This window comes from Pithys albifrons, chromosome 4, assembly GCF_047495875.1.
Source record: "Pithys albifrons albifrons isolate INPA30051 chromosome 4, PitAlb_v1, whole genome shotgun sequence".
Taxonomy (NCBI): domain Eukaryota; kingdom Metazoa; phylum Chordata; class Aves; order Passeriformes; family Thamnophilidae; genus Pithys; species Pithys albifrons.
In genome coordinates this window covers 67362517-67385144 of record NC_092461.1, presented here as the reverse complement: position 1 = coordinate 67385144, position 22628 = coordinate 67362517, and the positions used below count along the sequence as shown (strand labels likewise).

At 39.7% G+C, this 22628-nt stretch overlaps 1 protein-coding gene across 1 annotated transcript in view; it reads left to right on the top strand.

Moving 5' to 3' along the window:
• The first annotated feature begins 2064 nt into the window (after positions 1–2064).
• Positions 2065–22628, top strand: part of SDCBP (syndecan binding protein) — a 101061-nt gene continuing 80497 nt past the window's right edge. Inside the window, exon 1 of the mRNA XM_071554483.1 lies at positions 2065–2068. The gene's annotated coding sequence lies outside the window, so the exon portion shown is untranslated. The remainder of the gene's footprint in view (positions 2069–22628) is intronic.

The following is a 22628-nucleotide window of genomic DNA, read 5'->3' as shown; positions in this document are numbered from 1 at the left end:
GAAGCAGGAAAAGAAGATTATGTCTTTCTGGTTTTGATGATAAAATGTTGATTTGATGAAAGAAAAAACAGATGGTTCTGAAACACAAGGAAATGCATCCTGCAAAATGCCCATTCTATCTGATCCATTCATTCCCACTTATTCTGGCAAGACATGCCAATCTATGGTCTTGCAGAAGTGAAGAAAGAAACCTACAGCCCGTCATGAGATAAGGGACACCCAAGCATATTGTTAATATAAACTCCATGAACAGAAGTTATCTCCTCTCTGTTTTTGATGTGATTGTGTAGTCCTAAAAAGCTGCAGTAGGGATGTGCTGGTTTAAAGGTGAACCAGCAGGGGAAATGAACTCACCACGAGAGAGATTATAAGTCAGACCTAAAATTTAATAATAATATTACAATAACAACACTGACACACAAGGGAGATTGCTTTCAACTCACAAAACCCCAGCAGTATAACCCAGTGTCCTGGGGCACAAACCCAAGGGGGTTTGTTTGCCCTTGTGCTGAGACCCCTGTGGTTCCCCCAAGTCCAGAGCAAAAGGAAAAGAAAAACCTGTTGGTGCAGGTGAGGGCTGTGGTCTGGGCGAGAGTGGTGATCTCCTCCTGTCAAGGTCCGGCTGCTGCTCTGGATCCGACGAGAGGTTCCCGAGGTCTTCTTACCCACCACTTATGTACCCTCAGGGAGCACTCAGTCCCTCCCCCTGGGCGGGGACTCACACAATGGGTGATTAACTCTGGGAGCCAGGGGGTGTTGAGCTGTTGATGGCCCATTAGCAGTTCCGCCCCCCTCAGGCTGGGTGTGAAGGTGATAATGGCTCCCTGGGCAGCTGCTGCTAATGGCCCATTGACCTTGGGGAATGATAGAGGGGGTAGAATACACAGCTTTGATCACCCCCACACAGGGTTAGCTGGTCCCTCCTGCTGAACTAGGACAAGGGACTACACACAAAGCCAAAGAAAAGGAAACTATAGAAATAATCTGATTGTAGTAAATAATTTTATTGTAAGATTTGCTATGATTTCAAATAACTCAAACAGTAAAAGCCAAACAGGATGGCTTAAAATGTAAATATCACCAGCCACGTAACTCGTGTTAATAAAGTGATGGTAAAATATGCAAAGGCAGAGCAGAAAAAACCCAAGTGAGATCTTGGATGAGAAAAGCAAGCCACTTTAGGAATGTAATGAATATAGAAAATTTCATTCAGTGTTTATTGCAGTAGCAAACTACGCAAGCACTATGGCAGGATTTACCTGGGCTAAATGAGAATGAACCCTCAAGATTCTATATTCCACTATATGGAAGCAAAACCACAAAATGTTAAAGAGCTCATCTAGAACTCACTGCACACATAAAAACATGTCCCAACACATTCCTGTACTACTTATACATCAAACCAGGGAAAAATGAAATTCAAACTTCCTTCTTTCTGTGTTGCTGCCAAGGGACAAAAATATACCATAAGATAAAGGTTTTCTGCCAGCCCCAGACAGTTACAACATAACATATAATTAACTTTCACAGCTGGTCACAGGCTTTGTCAGAAGCTTGGGGAAAACAAAAAATCCTGTGTGTTGAACCTGATTGTGAATGTACTTATTAAGTATATCTCATTAAATCCATCAGAGTTACACTTGCTGCTAGCTGAGTTAGCTGGCTGATGGTGTGCTTATAGAACCACATGGGAACAATACAACATGATCTACCTTGTCAATAAACCCCCCAAACCTCCATGGTACAAATGGCTTTTCTCATTGCACTATATGCAGCCACGGTGAGATGGCTGAAATTGTGCCTTTTCCCAAACTTTGGCTTCAATCCTGCCCACAATTGCACACATGCTCACAATTTACCAAGGAGACTTACCCTACTACATTTGGACCTTGCCCAAAGCTATCCCTATATTACACATACCTATATGCATGACTATCAGAATCTCTACTGCTGTGACAGTTGTCCCTTTTAGGACCCAGGGAAACGTGGAAGGGACCAGGAAGTTCCCACTTACTGCTTAGAAATGCTAACTTTTTTCAACTAGCAGACTGTAACCTGACTTGAAGCCATCTGAAAGAAAACTTTCTCCCCTTGTAGTCTTTGCACACATGATTCAGAGGTTTGTGGACCAACCTTTTGTTCGATCCCAGAGCAAAATAGTCAGGGTACTTGTGTGCACCACACTAGAGTGATGTTTGACTATCAGAATGGAACCTGACTATGTATGTTGGACTTGAAGTATTTAGACCTATCTGAATTCATCCAAATTAGTGAGATTTCAATACAAAGTCCCCAAAGCAAGTTTTTTAAAGGGATGAACACCTAATGTTAATTGTGCTTCTGATTACTGCAGTTATAAACCTAGTCTAGCAGAAGTGATAACTATTTAGAATTATGAATAATGCAGCTCCTCTAGCTACATGGATCCATTTATTTTAATTGAAATGAAAAGTCCTGATCTTTATCAAGCTCTACCAGAAGATAAGGTGAGTAGCAGATGAGCTGAATCAAGCCAGATTTAATAATTTCAGTTGTATTCTTTTTACTGTTTCCAAATGATTCCCTGGCTGGTGTATTTGCCTTAGTGAAATTAATGAAAATTTTGTCATGGAATTGACTCAGAATAAAAACACCAACACATTCTGCACATAGAAACATTTGCATTTCCATATCACATCCTGGATAAAGTCAAAGATAACTTCAAACTTTCTTTGCAGTGTACTGGCATAGTTTAATGCCCTCAGTAGTGATTTGGAGACAAACTGTGCTTTTTTTGTATAGTGCATTAAAAGTGTTGGAGTGTGAGTAAACCATAACTTCACACAGCTAAGGACATGCAAGTATGAATGAATGTCTCAAATTTCCGTACAGAAAACCCCACACAATTAAAATATGTTTATATACACAAGTAAATGATTCATTTAAAATAATTCCTAGATATAAATGTACGCCTTTTTTTAATTCTATCTTTTGTGGTATTTTCTAGGTGCATCCAGGGAAAGCTTGATATTATATGTACAACAGCCCTATGAGAACCATGTAGTTTCACATTCCACTTTAATTATGTTTTTACTTGTAATTCACAGCATGATGTTGCTGCTTGCAAGGAATAACATCATGGCCCTCCTGAGACTACTTTAACATATGTGCATTCCTGTAGGAAGACTGTGAATATAATGCATAAGGTGTGTATTTCATTTCACCTTTAGGTTTTCTCAAGGTTCCCTTGTTTCCCTATACCTATTATGAGGAAAAGTTAGGTTAGTTCTTCATCGTAGTTAACCTTTTTTTTCTAAAGCAGATCTTCATAGAAGCTAAAATACTGTGGAAAAATAAACACAATCATCTGAAACTGATCTATGGATTAGTTTTTTTAGAAAAAAGAAGAAGCTATCCCAGTGTGTATGTCCATCCATCTACTAACGAGGACTAAAAACTTCCCTTCAAAAAGTGTCTGGCATTATTAGTAAGAAGTGGTAGTCTCTGAGCTACCAAAAGCTTCTACATCTGTTTCTACATCTGCACTTTCAAAGAAGTTTAACCTAAGAGCTAGGTATTGGAGACAGTAGTAAACCATTTAAATAGCCAGCAAAGAATAAAAAACTAATCCAAATTTCACTGTAGATATTTGTGTGTAATCCCAGACTCTCTTGAAAACATACATTTATAGGTCATACCAAATGAACTCATACACAGACTTCTCTTCTAGGAAGTTGTGCTGGTTTAAAGGTGAACCAGCAGGGGAAATGAACTCACCACGAGAGAGATTATAAGTCAGACCTAAAATTTAATAATAATATTACAATAACAACACTGACACACAAGGGAGATTGCTTTCAACTCACAAAACCCCAGCAGTATAACCCAGTGTCCTGGGGCACAAACCCAAGGGGGTTTGTTTGCCCTTGTGCTGAGACCCCTGTGGTTCCCCCAAGTCCAGAGCAAAAGGAAAAGAAAAACCTGTTGGTGCAGGCGAGGGCTGTGGTCTGGGCGAGAGCGGTGATCTCCTCCTGTCAAGGTCCTGCTGCTGCTCTGGATCCGACGAGAGTTTCCCGAGGTCTTCTTACCCACCACTTATGTACCCTCAGGGAGCACTCAGTCCCTCCCCCTGGGCGGGGACTCACACAATGGGTGATTAACTCTGGGAGCCAGGGGGTGTTGAGCTGTTGATGGCCCATTAGCAGCTCCGCCCCCCTCAGGCTGGGTGTGAAGGTGATAATGGCTCCCTGGGCAGCTGCTGCTAATGGCCCACTGTCCTTGGGGAATGAATAGAGGGGGTAGAATACACAGCTTTGATCACCCCCACACAGGGTTAGCTGGTCCCTCCTGCTGAACTAGGACAGAAGTGAAATGACACTGGAGAATGTTCCCACAGGCAGGAATTGAAATCATCTTTACTCTTAAATGTTAGAAGGGTTGCTGGCATATACTTGGCATTGCCTGATTTGCACTTATTCTCAGAGTTCCTAGGCTGTTTGGGAGAAGGTATAAGCCAAGTACTACTCTTAACAGGCGGCTCATCAATTTTACCAGGTAACAGAGTATAACATGGAATATTTGGTTCCAGCTGGCACTGCTACTATGGAAGTGGTCCATAAAAGAGAATTTTAATTTAGTAGTGTAAGAAATTCCCATCTAGTGAATAGAGCTAAGTTAGCTTTGTACTTAGGCTGCTTTGCACATGAGGAAGCCTTTAGTTTACACTTCAGTGTTTATACAAAGAACTCGTATTTCACAGCAACGTATTTGATTTAGGTAGAGAGAAGTAATCCTTCTGTAGCCTTGGGACTTGGGTGAAAGCATGTACTTATCTGCTTTGTTGACATGTTTCATTTCCATGCAAACCCCTAGTAGAGGAGAGAAGATTTTTATTCTTTCAAGAAGGAAGCTTTGTTCGATATAAAAGCTAACTTGATGCATCAGCGTTGCCTTGAGTTTAAAAACCAACCAAATAAAAAAGCCTAACAGATTGTAACATGCTGATTCATAGACAACAAGGCCATATGAAACATAAGGTTCACCACAGTGTTCATGAACTAGAGGCTTCTGTCAGGATACTGTTACACACTAAAAGCCTCATCTTCTTTAGTTTCCAGAAACTGGATATTCAGTCATGTAGAAAATCAGCTCCCCTTCATGCCCATTTGCAATTTATATAATTTAGGAAAACCTCATTTCTGCATTTGAACAAATACATTTTATGGTTCAATTTCTAGGTTCCTTTATCAAAATTATTCTCCCACATGTGGAAAGCAATAAATTCAGGCACTTCCAGGATGCCTAGCTCTACCTGATGTACCCAGGTTACGTGCAGACAGCTAGCTGTGCTGTGCAAATAGGTAACTGCTTTCTGTGTACAGTGATATATAGCTCTGAATTTCTGGGTCCTGGACCCATGAACTGCTTTAATCCCACTCAGCATTTCACTTGAAAAGACACTCAAAAGGGAGATTCTTCATTGTTTCCAGTGGCTGCTTCTTTCCCCCAAACTGGTTTTACCTCATGTGACATCCTCTCTGATGATGCCGTGAGAGAACCCAGCAAAGAAGGAGTCTGAGCCAAGTTAGTGTGGGATAAGATAAAAAGTGAAAGTCCTTTAATATCAGGCTTAGGGCCCACAAGAATACATATTGACACGCATGTGCCCCGATCACTGGTTTCTATGGTTTTTATGATATGGTCTATCCAATCCCCAGTTCACACATCTCTTGATCCAGCCTCGGTCCTGCCCTGGTTCCACACCTTATGATTTGAGTCAGGGGTCAGTGAGACCCTCTCTTCATCAGTCCTCCTCTTCCTCGAGCGTCTGGAGTTCTTCCAATGTTCTGACTTCTGGGTCACTCTGCCCCATGTTGATGTCTCATTCTGCAGGCCTTTCTGATAGTCTTCAGTATTCTACCTTGAAAAGACGTCTAAACAACTAAAAGAATTTGAACTACTGATAAATGGCAGAGGTTGGCATGTATAAACATTGAACTTAAGCTGCTAGAAATATTAGCATGCTAAATCTACATTTTACTACAGTTACAAGTACTTCTAAAATTTATAAAAATGTATTGTACTAATTATTCATCATGACACATGTTTTTAAAAGAGAGGGAGGCAAAACATATTCTATAGACTTTTAAATAAATAAATGAATGAATGAATGAATGAATGAATGAATGAATGAATGAATGAATGAATAAAAAGCATTCTAGAGGCATATATCTTTCCCCAGAATAGTTCCTAGCCAGTTTCAGTTATAAGTGCCTTTGCCTTCCAAAGGCCAGGCAGGACAAGCTCTGCAAAGATAAATTAGTTCCTAAGGAAGTCTGAGAGAATGTGAAAGTGTCCCTCTGAGATCACAGTGAAGGTAAAAAGGAGCTTGTAATAGCATAATACTCCACTGGAGTCCTTCTGCTAGGCAGGAATAACTCCACTGGCAATGTTATAGATCACACTCAGGAAAGGACTCATGTCACTTGAAACTGAACTTCACACGATATCAAAATGTGTTCCCATTGCCTTCAGTGCAGCAGTACCTACTTTCAGTGAATTTAAACACGGCCAAAGCAGTGAAAGTAGTTTATACCAAAAAGAAACAAATAAACAAAAACCCTTAAACAAACAAAAATAAAACCATACCCACCACTCCCCCAAAAAAACCAAAACCCCACCCCAACTAAATATTTACTCAGTGGAAAAAAATGTTGCAGACATTGGCAACAGAGAAACTGCAGAAGCTGTGTGACAGGAATGCTCTTTGACTTCATGCTAATCAGAGTTCTGTATTAATTTTGCCTTCTAAATGCAATGCATCAGACCACATCACTGAAAATGCTTGTTTTGACTCATGGTTAAGGTGCAAGTCCCCTCTGCTTTCCACAAGGGAAAGGAAGCAGCTAGGTAAGCCTAGCCAGGTCTTGGAAGAGCATTATTCTTTTTTGAATAATGCATATCCATAGGTCCTCACACACTGAAGAATGGCAAAGTGTATTTTAATGATACACAACCTTTAGCAGTGACATATAGCTACTCCAAGTGTGAAAGACTACTGGTAGTTCATGTGGTACTGTGCAGTCACAGCATTTGGAGATGGGGAAATCGTGGCTGAGGACAGAAAGGCAAAGTTACTTCATAGATTAGCCAGGAGATTTTTAATGTTGGTGCTGCTCAGACAGAAACACAGCTTCTGAAATCTGGTCTTGAATATGCAGCATGTAGCAAGCTGAAGGGAATTAAATTTATTCAACGCAGAAAGAAGAAGTGAAAACTCAGTTTATCACAGTAGTTTTAGCAACTGATGCTGGAAATGCTGCCAGCTGTGATATTTTAAGTTTCATCTGAAAACCTGAAAATGCCACTGCCCAATCTAAGCACTATCACCACTGCAAGTAATGCCTACCGCTCCCTTCAAGTGCTCTCCCATGATGCTGTGAACTGCCTGAGAAGGCAAGAGGGAAATTTTATGCATCACCACAGCTGGATTTTGACATTTCACCAATTATATGCTTTCTCAGCCACCAGAGCAGCCTCTGCAATTCACAGTTACAGAATATTTTGAGTTGGAAGAGACCCACAAGGATCATCGAAGTGCCTTGACATGTTGACCTCTGTCCTCAACTTCCTTCCAAAAACTTCACCAAAGACCCTTTGTGCAAGGGAATCTTTGAAAGTTGCTGGGCTTTTGAAGGCATATCTGGACCCATGTTTTGTGTGTAGTCGCCTTCCAGGCTGGTGCAACCTCCTGTGATCAGTGGAGCCACAGCACTTCTACCAAGGCACTATTCTCCACCGTGAGATTTGTGGCCACCTTCCCCACCATCTGGGACAGGACACTCAGCTTTGGAGCTGGAGCTGGGACAATAACTCTAAAGTCGGTAAGGCCTGCAACAAAGCAAAATAAACTGATAAAAAGAGATAGTTACTTCTTAGAAATATCTATGGAGCAGGTAGAGCAGTGACTGGATGTCTGGAGGAGGCACGCAATTCTATGAAGCTGTGTGGGGAGATTTCCTATGGGATGAGCTGGGTTTGGACTGATTATCTGGGTTTGTGTCTGATGTGGAGTGACACACCAGGCACAGGCACCTCACCCCTGTAGCTCTGTCTGGTAAAAATGCCTCTCTGAGGGAACCTACCCCATTCTTTGCTCAGTGTGAACCAGGATTTTTAGGACACCCTGGGATTGCAGTTTACATCCCATAATTAAAGATGGGATATCTGGGACAAGAAAAGGTGATATAAAATTTGGACTTCCTAGTCTGAAATGATTCTTGTGATTCAATTATCACATAATAATTGGTAGATTTAACAGTGACATTGCAATCCTTGACCAGCTCCAATGTGCAGCTGTGGTGAAATTGAATAAAAAGGCAGAGAAAAAAGAAAGAGCAATGAAAGCTCGTGTTATATCCGTGAAAACATCAAGAATCTTTAGATATACAATTGTCTGTGTTCTTCAGAAAAAAAAGAAACAAAACACTTTTTCATATTTAATGGACTCGTAGAATAGTGCATATTACTATATCAACAACTATCAACAGTACAACTGATAGCATGGGAGTACTAGGAAATGAAAAGGCACCATAAATGAATGGAGGAAAAGCATGCCTAAGAGCATAAATACAGCTTGTGTTACCTTTTGCATCAAAATACTCCCTTTCAGAGATCAAATGAAGAGTTACACGGTAGTTTTACACGGCTAAAGAGAAAATAAAGTCCTATTGAGAGAAAAGAGCTGTGGAATCTTTTGGGCTTCCGTCTAATGAAACCATTAAAATGAAACAGGGTTTTCCCTCTATAATGGAAAATATATATATATATATCCACATGTGGATGTGACTCAGAAGGAACATCTGCTGCTTTTCATGCATGGAGTAAGAGCCTGCAAAAAGAAGGTGAACTAAATCTGGAAGGGTCAAGTGGTATGATTTTTATATGTCATAACAGAGAAGTCTAAGCTGAATTCCATATTCAGGAAAAAGAAATTATCACTTAGAGGCTCCTGGCAAAAGGATTGTATTGGAAATACTTTACTTCAATGGCCTCTATGTAATGTGAGAGACCCCTGAAGCATGCCTGAGGTGTTGTAAGCTTCACTCTTTCAAGACCAATATAGTGATGTCAACAGCCTGGTGTTCTGTATCAAGCTCTTCTGAGAGGCTCTGAGACTGATGACTTCATGTAGATTTATCAAATTTTGGAGTCTGTTCCAAGCTGGTCTGGAAGACAGAGCACACAGGAAAAGAAGAAATTCATGGAGATAATATTCATCTGATCATTCCCCTTAGGATATTCCTGGCTCAGCTTTTCATGGGAAAGCTTTCTTTTCAAATTAAACTCATTTATACTTCCTACCACAAAACGAGTACTGTTTTCCAAGTATCTCAAAGGCTCCAGGGCCAATGTACTTTAGATGTTTGCCATCCAAACCTTTGCCCAACGAGGCATTAAAGTATTATCTTTCAGCCATGCACAGGCATTTTATGGCAGGAATGAGAACATAGAATGTAAAGCTCTTAAATATTGGATATATTTTCAGCCATTGTATTTCAGAAAACCTGGAATCAAGGTTTCTCATATTTATTAAGGTACAGAGTCTTTTGGTTGATACTAAAATGTGCATTTACTGGAAGTGTTAAACCACTTTGCACATCGTCTTAAGCTGTCCTTAAGTCACACACTGTGCCTTGTTCATCAGACTGCCATTGCATTTGCTAAGTGTGGAAGCAAAATACTCTTTCCTGTCCATCACCACTGCAGACCACTCATGACATTATAATTCAGTGTTACTGTCCTACTGTGTGCAGCATCCACTCTCACCTGTATCTTCTTTAGTCCCTTGCTCTCCTGACCCCATAAGGTACAGATTCTTTCAGAATATATTATCTATACATTTCTAAATATGTTTTCAAAACAGTAGCAATGTATGCTGTGCACACCTCAGCTTTGCTTAGAATATTTTATGATTATTGTTTAAAAACACAGCACTGCACGCCCTGCAACACAGTGCTCTAAGGTTCATAACTAAACCAGACGAGTTGTAGGCAAGAGACACACAGGAAGAAGATTGGTTTTGTTTACGTCTTTCAAGGAGTGCAATACAGAATGCTCAAATTTGTATGCAGTTGCTTTAACAGAGAATCTCATTTATTTTTTAAAAATCTGCGTTATAAATTTATACATTATCTCTACGAAATACATACTTCTTTTGTGTTCAGGGATAACAAGTAAGTTTTTCTCATATCTTGAGAAAAAAAATGGTTTAAAGTTCTTTCATGTTGTCAGAAAAGTGTTTGGATATCTGTAAAGAAGAATCTGGTCCTATGAAAAGCAGGTATTCCTGCTTAATTTTTCATAAAATATTTCCACATAAGAATGCAAAAAACCAGCAATTAATCACTACCTGAAAGGTATTTATTTTCTAATATATTAGAATAGGGAGAGAGTATGAATCTTTTCTTACTCATTTCCTCCAAGTACAAAATCTGATAATTTGATTTAAGCATTAAATAGGTCCATGTGACCTAATGGTACAAGACTTGAAATCAGTGTAGATGACATGCCAACGTTCACCATTTCAAATTTTGTGCCAGTTACATAATACTTTTTTTTTCCCATAGCATCAACCAGGAAATGCACAATAACATTAAAATCATCAATATTTTAAATAAAATCTGAAATTATAAAATTTACCAGTCACTAAGCAGCATGAAATCCATTAACTTTGTTTACATCAGTTAAAGCCAGATAGTAGATATTTGATTCTTCTTATCAGCCAGTAAACATGAGAATTTACCAAAAAGAAAGCAAAAGAGAAAGGGTACTTTGGCATCATTTTTATTGCTAAGGAGACCATCTCCTTTCACAACAGGCTATAATACTTATTTTACTTTTGGTATTTATTACATTTGCTTCAGTACAGTTCATTACATTGCATGGCAGCAGAAAGAATTTGAAGTCTCATCGCTAGTAATGAATACATTTAAAAGCACTGCCTGGTAACTGGTTCCATTTCTCCAAATTTCATTATATAATCTACACATTTTTTTTTCTGACAGCTGATATTGTTCATAGGCTGAAGTTTTTGACACATCTGTTTACATACTATTCAGTGTCTGGGAATACATACAAAATGTTTATATACCACATGCAGTGCAGTGAGGAATGAGTAATTATTATTATTATTATTATTATTATTATTATTATTATTATTATTATTATTATTATTATTGCTTTCAAGCAACAATAACATACATGCCAAGTAGAACACTGCAGTGGGAGGAAGGTAGTAGAACAATGTGACTGAATGTCTTCTGTACTGCATGGTCAGGACTACAATGTTAAACAAAAGAGGGCATAGAAGTGAATTTAGAAAAAGAGCCCTGGGTGTCCACATTACTTAATTGTAAGCCTGCTCTGTTTCAGATTGTTTCATCAGGGTTTATCCTTGAAAAAATCTGCTCTAGAGGAGTCAGATGCTAAGTACTGTGGATACAAACAAGTCAGTGATATTTGGCCTCTTTCATATACCCACTTATATGTAACTCATAGTATACCTGCATCATAAAATGGAGGATCTTGCAAAGATATTCAAGAGCCATGGGAGTCCAAGTGCCTGGGTGGGTCAGTACAGGCACTGGTACCCAGCATTGCACAGATTTTCCCAGCTGGTGGCCAGATGCAGCCCAGATGTGTGGGGTGGCAGAGCTGACTGCACAGTGAGATCAATTCTGGGCCTAAGTCACTGTCTGATACCTTGTAGCCCACAGTGATTGTTCTTAAAGTATGGTAATTTGCCAGAGAAAGAGAATCATCTTCTATTGCTTAATTAGTATGGAAATCGCAAGGAATCTTTTGCAACAGCTCAACCTCCTAACAATATCTACTTCACGTTTTGATTCATTTCTCCTACTGAAATTTTTATTCTGTATCTAGAATGTTGCTCAGAAAACTCCCATGATATCATTTCCTTTAATCAAGACTTTTTCTTTCTTAGTCTGGGGAAAAAAAAAATAGAAAAGAAAAAAAAAGGAGGGGATAAGTCTGATGCTTTCTCTTGCCTCAAAGACGTGACACTTGCACTCTATGTTAGTCCTACCTTCAATAACTGCATTGATATTTTTGGACATGACATGCAACGTGATCGTGACTAGCAAGCAGTGATTTAATCATATTGGCTTCCACAAGTGTTTTCTGTCTCCTAATGTTGTTTGCCTACAGAGCTAATGATAACATTTTCTTCAGTCATCTCAGCTAAGTCTGCTCTGTTGCACACAGCCCTGTTCAGTATGTAACCACATGACATATTCTTGGAACAGAGTAGAATAGGCTGTTGTATGGGCTTTTAAGCCTATGCTGCCTTTGATGAATGTCAGTATAAAAATCCATGGGAAGAAGAGGCAAAAAAGTTATCCATTCTCTTAATTCTAGTTTTGTAACATAATAAAATTCACCAAACATAACCTTAATTTTAAAAAGTAGAATATTGCTAAAATGTCAGTGTTCAGTCCTACATTGATTCCAACTTAAGACTAACAAGATAAATTTGACTTGTAGAATAAATAATCCTAATATTTAAAAAATAAATCCAAGTAATCATATCCGAAAGGTCATGTACAGCAGCAGGGTTCACTTGGTGCTTCATGGGACAAACCCCTCTGGCCTACCATATTTCACAAAGGAAACACTGGCAATACTGCCAGATGAAGCACTTAGAGCTGAAATACTTATGCACTTTATGTACCTAGGGAAAAGTGAGAGTGAAGGCATTTCTTCTCCACACACATTTGTATGGCCCAATATTTAACTGTTATATCAAGACAAAACATTGTGGGGGGTCTAAAACCCCACCTCAGTCCAACCACGATAGGTGACATGTTGGACCACCTGAAAGATTTCATTGTATTGTTTTCAAAGCTATAGTATTTACAATGTAGGTGGGATATTTCCATACTTCTCCAAATATAACAGGTATCTCCAGTGGCTGGGGTTTTCAGGGCCAGCCGGGGAATCCTACCTACTGCTGAGGGTTTGCAAGAGATTAGATCCAAAATCCCTTAATGCTTAGAAAATATCACTCACTGTACCTCATCCAGATATATTTTTTTCTTGAATGTAGCACAGGCAATAGCATGGCCAGACCTCCAGATCTGGCATTTCTTTGGATTTTGCCTCTGTCACCTGTCTAGCTGCTTCAGCTATACTAGCCCCCACTGCCTTAGGGGTGCAGTCCAGCAGCTTGTTATTTAAGTGAGGAGATAAAAAATGCTCCTGTATTTCATTTCACTGCATGGGTACTTTCTCAAAGGAAGAGTCCCACATCCCCATGCAGTGTCCTGAGTCCCTCCCTTTTTAAAAAACCCCTCTCCCATGCAAAGGAAACATCACAATTCTTTCCCTTCCCAAAGCCCTTTTGCTCAAAGTTTCACCTTTGGAGCACGGCAGGGTGCAATGGTTTCAGGTGGCTCATTTTGACCGCAGCGACTGTGGATGCCAGGGTTTGTCCAGTGCTTTTAGTGAACCCTTTATGCTGCTGATGGTGCTGTTGTAAAAGGAGGACATGGGGTTGTAAAAATGGTCATTTTGTTCCATCAGGAAATCAAAGGAGTGTATCAGCATTTGGCTACTACCATCACCAGATGGAGGTGAGAGAGAAAACATTAAGTAGAACACCACCAAAGCTCTAATGCAGGCAGGAGAGGTTGATGAAGTGGTTTTTTCTTCCCCATGATTTCCTGGAGGTGTAGTTGCTCAGGACTTACAAAATTCTCTTGTTAAATTTAAAGGGCCCTAGGTCAAGCCCATTGTAGTGTAGAGTGCCTCCCCTTATTGCTGGCAAATAAATCATGTTGCTTTTTGACATTTTCCCTGCTTGATAAGCAGTTGCAGAGTCTTTCACAGTGGTTAGAGGCTTGTCAGATTGGTGCAGTCTACATCAAAGAGCAATTTTAACACAAATGCCAGCTTTCTGCAAAAGGCCTTCCTTCAAGGGAGACTTGTTCCCTTTACAATCTCCGCCACTCTGAGGTGGCCTGTTTATGCAGTGGAATATTTGTAGATTATAGAAAGGTCCTGTTGTTTGGATTTAAACATTTTATTTTAACACTTCATGTGTATTTATACAGTTTCAGGGTTTCATATCTTTCAACCAGTTAGATCGGCCTTTTGAAGTCTGGTGGGAACCATATTTGTCACTCCCTCGGAACAAAGCAAAGCAGATGCACAGCAGTTTTCCAGCTTTGTTTTGTATTCTACAGCCCACTTGTGCTGTCTGGACAAAAGCATAAAGTCTGCTAAAATTAACATAGCACAAAACCATACTGGGTTTCCTTGATTTCTTCCTTTCTCGTGTAAATTTGCCTAGGATTAATTTTTTTAATTAGAGTATAAATTCCTAGGTGACACATACATTGCATAGTCTTATTTCTTTCTTGGATATTTCTCTTCTGCAGCAACATAATTCTTATTGAGTGAATTTTGTGACTCCTCACCACCCATTCAAATGAAATTGTAGAATGAAACAGCAAAATCAACAAAGTGTATATTGAGTACATTCATCACTGAGTCAGCTGCAAAAGTATCTGAGGGATCCTTAAAGGTCTCTCTCTTTACCCAGTTTTCCCATGATATGTTCACCTAAATTCCTTTGTTGTTCTATTTCTTTTAACAAAGTAGTATCCTGGGGTCTATATTATTTTTAATTATATTTGGAGTTTTTTCTTCTTTCCATATACTAGATTTATCTTGTCATAACTTTGTCTTGTTGCTGAATCTAAAGTGAATGAAGCAACACATTTAACTTTACTGTTAATAAAGAGAAGTTGTATTATAGATTCTCTAAATACTCTGCCCAAGTTTTCACTTAATAAAATATGCTATGAAACAGCCTTCTGGAACTTGGTAATTTCCTCTCATCCTCAAATTTATTATATCTGTATATTTTGATCAGCAAAGCAAATTAAGAATAGGTTATGCTGGTTTAAAGAGAAATATTAATGTCATGTATAAATTAATTCATAGCATTCCACAGTGCTAAATGCAAATAATTTCATTAGTCACTTTCTGTCTAATAAAAAAAAATTAGAATCTTCTCTAAATAGTGCTACATGTCACTTTTATAATTATTCTTACGTATTACATTGCAACAGAGCTATCATTACACTTTCATTTTAGGTCATTTTGTATCTGTGACAAATGGTTTAGAAAATTCTATTTTCTTTCAGCAGAAATATCTGCCTCCAAATTGTATCATAACACAACCTTCAAGATGCACACCAAAGGCAAGAAAATTGTCAATGTACTCAGCTTGGTCTATCTGGACTTCAGCAAGGCCTTTGACACTGTCTCCCATAATATACTCCTGGAAAAGCTGGTAGCCCATGGCTTGGACAAGTGTACCCTCTCCTGGATTAGGAGCTGGCTGGAGGGTTGGGCCCAGAGAGTGCTGGTGAACGGAGCTGCATCCAGCTGGCGGCCTAAAGTAAGAAATGTTGGGTTTTTGAGCTCTCCAGGTTCCGGCGCGAGAATCACGATGTAACCTCCATAGGAGTATGATCAGCGTTCTAACTCATTGTTTACATCACACACACACATATCGCATATTCTCTCAGTCTACGAATAGTACAGGAATATCATTGGTCTATGGCTAGGGCGTGCTACCAGCTGGATTGGTGCTTTTCTCAAAACTATGCCTTTCTGTATCAATGTGTTTACCTGCTTCTCCTGGCAGCTGCTGCATTCTATCTATTGTTTACTGCTCTTCTTGAAGCAGGCTCAAGGATACAGAGGCCCCGTTTCCCTCTCCATGGCCTGGGCTGTGCACAAAAACTTCTAAGTTCAAATTTCTTCCAACAGCGGCCAGTCACCAGTGGTGTTCCCCAGGGGTCTGTGTTGGGTCCAGTCCTGTTTAACATCTTTATTGATGATTTAGATGAGAGGATTGAGTCCATCACCAGCAAATTTGCTGATGACACCAAGTTGGGAGGGAGTGTCGACCTGCTGGAAGGCAGGAGGGCTCTGCAGAGGGATCTGGATAGACTTGAGAGATGGGCTGATTCCAATGGGATGAAGTTCAATAAGACCAAGTGGCGGGTCCTGCACTTTGGCCACAACAACCCCATGCAGCACTACAGGCTGGGCACAGAGTGGCTGGAGAGCAGCCAGGCAGAAAGGGACCTTGGAGTACTAATTGACAGGAAGCTCAACATGAGCCAACAGTGTGCCCAGGTGGCCAAGAAGGCCAATGGGATCCTGTCCTGTATCAAAAATAGCATGGCCAGCAGGACCAGGGAAGTGATCCTTCCCCTGTACTCTGCATTGGTGAGGCCACACCTTGAGTACTGTGTTCAGTTCTGGGCCCCTCAGTTTGGAAAGGATATTGAGGTGCTGGAGCGGGTCCAGAGAAGAGCAACAAGGCTGGTGAAGGGACTGGAGCACAAGTCCTATGAGGAGAGGCTGAGCGAGTTGGGGTTGTTTAGCCTGGAGAAGAGGTGACCTCAGCACTGTCTATAACTACCTGAAGGGAAGTTCTAGCCAGGTGGGGGCTGGTCTCTTCTCCCAGGCACTCAGCAATAGGACAAGGGGGCACGGGCTTAAGCTCTGCCAGGGGAAATTTAAGTTGGATATCAGAAAAAAATTCTTTACAGAGAGAGTAATCAGGCATTGGAATGGGCTGCCCAGAGAGGTGGTGGATTCACCATCCCTGGAGATTTTTAAATGCAGATTGGACATGGCACTGAGTGCCATGATCTAGTAAATGGACTGGAGTTGGAACAAGGGTTGGACTTGATGATCTCGGAGGTCTTTTCCAACCCAACTGATTCTATGATTCTATAACTTCTTTCAGAAGTTTCCTTGACATCAAATATGCTATTTTCAGAAATGAGCAGGACTTCAGTTTCTCTCAGATCAAATTCTTGAGTTTTGATCCTCTCTTAGGAACATATTGGCTTCTTTGAAGTCACAAGAATGTCTCCCCACCTCCCCCCATCTCCGATTCACCACACTTACTGTCACTAAATATGTGCAATTTTACCTTTTTTTTCCTTAACCTTTTTGACCTTTCTCCTGTTTTTGCACATCTCTAAGGCAGTCCATGGACCTATCTGGAACTCTCAAAGTCAGCACCACCAGCGAATGACCCTCCTATTTAATATGTAACAGCCTTGGCTGCCCATGGGGACCCAATTGGGGGAAAATGGTTACTGTGTCTTATTTTGAAAAAAAAACAAAACAAAACAAAAATACAATGAAAACAGCTCAATCCACCATTTCACCCCTGGCAGAGCACTTCTATAGAATCATAAAATGTGAAGGGTTGAAAGGAACCTTAAAAATCACCTAGTCCCAACCCCTCAGTGCCATGGTCAGGGACACCACTTTTTAGACCAAGTTGCTCAAGGCCTTGTCCAATCTGGCCTTGAACACCTCCAGCGAAGGAGGATCCACAATCTCCCTGGGCAGCCTCTTCCCCTGTCTCACCACCCTCGCAGTAAAGAATTGTATTCTAAAATTTTGTTCAGATTAAGAAAACAAACTTTCTTTGTAAGTGCTGCTATTTCAAGACCCAGAAAATTCTTCCCATGGCCAGGAAAAGGCACTGCTGTCCCTTTCAAGTCATGTTACAGAGCATATTCACCACAGCTTTGGTCTGGAAGCCCTCAGAAGTGGACTGGGAAGATGAGAGCAAGTGCTTGTGGCTGGCCAGAGGGAGGAACCCTCTCATCTGTTTGGAAGTATGCCTTGTTCTGGTGGCAGGACTGAGTGACGGTGATCTACTCACTCACTGCACAGTGAGGTGCATGCATGGAATACTGCTTAGTGCTATTAGGCATAAAAGGTTTTTCAGCATGTCATTATACTGTAAAGTTACAGCTGGACTTTGATAGCCACAATGCAGAACTGGTGGCTTCCAGTGCCATGACTTTACCTGTCTTTGCAATGCTGTGACCCTTGGAGTTGACTCCAAAGAAAATGTAGTAAGATCATTCTTGTTCCAGCTGCAGAATCACCAGGAACTTCACAGGACACTATAGTGCTAAGACACCAGAGCATGAATATCACATGCATATCCATACCACACCTTGCACCTTTGTTGTACTAGCTAACTAATGCTCAGTCTTCTAATGACTATAATAAATGTTAAAGTTTTCCAAAGTAAAACTAATTGGTGTCAGCCTAATGGCATATGGGAGGCCAACTGTAGCCCTAGAGACAGTCACTAACTCCTGAAATATCAGCTCTGTGTTTTAGCAGGTCTATGTTATATAGCATAAAAGAATGATTTAATATTCAGTAGTGGTTTGGTGTTTGTTCTGTTGATGTACATGTAGAGCAGAAAAAGATACTCATTAGGGTCTCATCTTAGGGTCTCATCTCATCCTTACCTGAAAAGAAATTGCCTACTTTCAAATAATCCCATGGGCTTCAGGATGTCACCCAATATAACAAAGTAAGTTTCTACCCTGGGGTAAATCACTAGATTTTCTCTAAATGATTTGAAGACAAATAACTCTTTGGTGGAACTGAAAAGTTTATTTATTGTGAAATTAAAGCATCATGTAAGACACTACAGAATACTAAAGCATAACAAAATAGAAAGTTGGTTCTAAATGTAGTCTTTCTTGATATTTTGATATTTTATGAAAGTTGCACTTCTGGATTCTTGTGAAGAAAATGGCCCTTTGTGTCATTTTAGCATCTTGCACGAATCTCAGTACACAGACTCTATAATCCAACAATCACAATCGATGCCTTGTTACACCATTGAACAGAGAAAGGGTTCTTTGACAGGATGATTTGGTGCTATACATGCTAATGTGAGCCATAGCATCTGCAGAATAGCTCATGAATAGCCCCAATACTGTTCAGCACTCTAGTCAGAGATGTGTTTTACTTAGCTGTAGTGCCAAGATGCTGTTTCATTAACCTTAGTTCTCTTTCTTTTCTGTAAGGCATAATTCCTTTGTAGCTTAGACTCACCAGAATACGTCATGGATACCAAGTAGAGTAAATAGTATTAACATAATATGCACAGTCTGTGCTTCCAATTTCCATGCTTCACACAGGAAGATGTGTAATGACTAAAGTCTGACAGTTTAATTTATTCAGCCCTATGAGACTGGTTTGTTAAAAAACCTTTGAATTTCAGATTCATTTTCCTTTTTTTAAGCCATGAAGAAGGAAATAATTTACTTCCATCCTGCCTTAATTTTTAACTGACCTATGCTGCATATGGTTAATGGAAGAGCTCAGTTTTTTCAAATGTCAACAGAAACTCTGTCTCTAGTCTATATTTAAAATTCTGACCACTTCTTGGTATTAACCTCATGCCATGGTCTCTCAAAGTCAAAGAACAAATGAGTTACACGTATATTCAGAAAAAGAATGAAGTTGGAAATTCTACAATAGAAGTGAATTTTCAGGATGCTAAAAGGTAGTTTGTTATAATAGGAAGGAAGCTGTTTCATCTTCAATTTTAGCAAAACTAAACAAGCGAGAACCTGTACTGTGTCAGATATTGATGGAAATAAATTCATTGTAAAAATTGGCAAATATTAGTGTATGTTTCTGGAGATAAATTTTTTCAGACAAACCTTTCCTAAAACTTCCGTTCAAGTCTCTATCACAGGTTTGCACCATAATCCTAAGCAAATCACTTTTGACCAGATTTTTAAAAGTATTTAGACGCCAAATCCCATTAGACATTCTTCTGTGTCTGTAGCCACTTCAGTAACTTGGAAAAAAACCCCAGCCTCTGTCATAAAGTTCTATTGCAGGGCAATATGCTGACTTTTCTCAGAGATGTGGTGGAAGTACTTAAAATACAGGAGTAACTGATAATTTTAGTAAATTAAAATACAACAAACGTTTCCCTGTAAATCTCAACTTTTCAACATTCACAGAATTCAGACTGAATTTTGCTTTCTATAGCCTTCAGTTGTTGATTTGTAGCAAACTTCACCTGCAGTTGTAACAAAAGGTACAATAATTAACTAGTTGAACAGTTAACCCCTACAGATCACATTACAGCCTGAAGGCTCTCCAAGTTCGTCTGCATGTGAAAAAGTTTTGGACTGTGCTGCCAGCATAATTATTCTGATGACTGAACTGCTCCTGTTACATTCAGTCTCTTTCAACACTTTTATTTTTAACCCTTTCAAAGGTATTGTAACCTAAATCAAAACACCCAACTTGAACTTTTTGTAAGGTTACAATATTCACTTACAGATAGGTAATCTAAGTCATGTTTCTTTATTTTTGTCACACACTTAGAACACACATGAATAGTTATCTCCATGCGGTTGACAGGTAGCAGCTCCTCAAGTCACAGATTGCAATCTGGAATCCTGCAACCCATACTTCACCTTAAACCAGCATACATCTTTCGTTCAATCAAGCCTCCAGACTCCAATACAAATTCTCCATACTGGCCTCCTTCGTTAGCAGTGAAAGCAGCTTATGATGACTGAAATGATCCAGATGTCCAACTGCGCAATCTAGTATTCCAGTCAAATTCAGAAGTGGGAAGGTTTTTAAAATTCAGGGTATATTTAGACAAGCAAATTGAGTTTAATGTCATTACTAATAAGAGCAATACAGAAAGGTCCCTCAATGGCCAAAAATATGCTCATTTCTTATTACTTAATGCAATAATATTCTGTTGAGCACTTCGCCATCCCCCCCCCCTTATCTTTCACAATAACAATCAATTAAATTGTTTCCTAATACAAATGGAGCATACTTCCCAGATGTGCTGTACCAGAGGTGTCACTACAACAGAAATCTCTCTGATCAAAGATCTCTATCTTGCTACTATTTCTCTCCTGTAAGGAGTAGGCTGATAGCACTCATCCACAGCAGTTGTTCTGACTGCTGGACTAACGCTTGTATATCTGAAAGTGCTACACCTTGCTAGTATCTTCGATTCCTGGACCAATGCCAGCTACCTGGCAAAACGAGCAATATCAAATGCAGTTCCACAGTCGTGAGGGTAGAGATACATAAAAACAAACCTTAATAAATCAACAGTTTCAAACAGTGACCAAACTTCCAAAATTTTGACAGCAGATTGATACAAATCCAATAGAATAAGAAGCTGATGCCATGTAATACTGAGTAATTTCAAACAAGGACAAAAATGTCCTATAGCCACTGAGTACTTGTGCAGTCACACATGAGACCTGGATTATGCAAAATATTCCATGAGGAAGAGTCTTTCCAGGCAGTTTGACTCCATCATAACTGTACAGCCTTGGAATATCCATCTTGGGAAGGTTTTGCCCTTAGTGTCTCATTATGTAGAATTACACAGTAAACCGGAGAATAGTAAGTACTTTTCACTTAAATACAAAACAAGTCAGAGAGAGGAGTCGAGATTTACATAAACAGAGTCCCGGCAACCTGTTTTTTGAAGGCAGAGTGACCCATTAACAGCTTGTAGCTGCTAAATGGCAAATCACAACAGAACCATGAATTAACTCTTTTAATAATATAAGCCCTGCTAATGCTGTTTGTTAGCGCTGTAAGAACCAGCAGCCCTTCCCTGATTAGTAATGAATGGGGGGATGTCAGGTATCACGAATCATCACCGAACACAAAAACTTCCCTCACTCTCCAACATGGGACCGTTTTAAACATACTCTTTCACTAGCTAGACCAACATTTGTTAACATATTTGACAAGAACATAATTTCACATCAGACAGTCTGAAATGTAGTGCCACAGCAAGGCAGATAAAAAGAGAGTGCCTTCACTCAGACGTGAGCAACTAGACTACTAGGTGAAGAACTTGGAGAACGTCAAGAGTATTGTCAGAGTCATCTGTGGGGAAGAGGGGCAGGACTGCAGAACTGCCTAACCCTCCCCTCCTATAAATACAGGTGAGCAGAATTTTCTCACTCAAGTGATTTTTTGACTGCAAAGTACCAGATTATCAGACCTGACATGTAAGTGAGGAAAGAGCTTTGGTTTCAAAAAATATTTGTCCATAAAAATATTTTGGAGAAAAAACTTCACATTTTTAACCTGTCAAAATATCTATTAGCATCATTACTAATTAGGATATTCCAACTCTATTAAGTTATTCATTTGGAAATTCAAGCTACTTCAAACTCTATAAACAAAACAAAAAATAAATCATTAAAAATGAATGACCTATGTAATTCTGCTCATTAATATATTTCAAGATTACTCCTGAGGACTTCACTGTCACCGTCTAAGCTTGCTCTTTCGTGGCAGATGAACCTTAGGAGCAAAGGCTGGGGCCAGTTCTGCACATGCTGTGCCTCACCTAAAAAATCCATTGCACAGGCTTGAAGGGCACACCCACGTGGGGAGAGCCGTTGCAAATCTTCATTCATGAAGCCTGGCCATATATACATATTTTAAGATTTTAATTTTTCATCCTGCTTGAACAAAGGCCAAACCTGATACTAAAAATGGAAAATTAATGGAAGAAAAACATTTTACTTCTAAAAATAAGTTGCAGTTCACTCCCAGTTACTCTAGTTTGCAGAAACCTGCAAGCATCAATCTATGAGCTTGCACCATAGTGAGTAACCTTCCCTGAACTCCTGTGCTTTTGCTTTGTACAGACTACTTCAAAGACTCACAGGAGATGTCTCTTTTTCCAGAATTCTTAT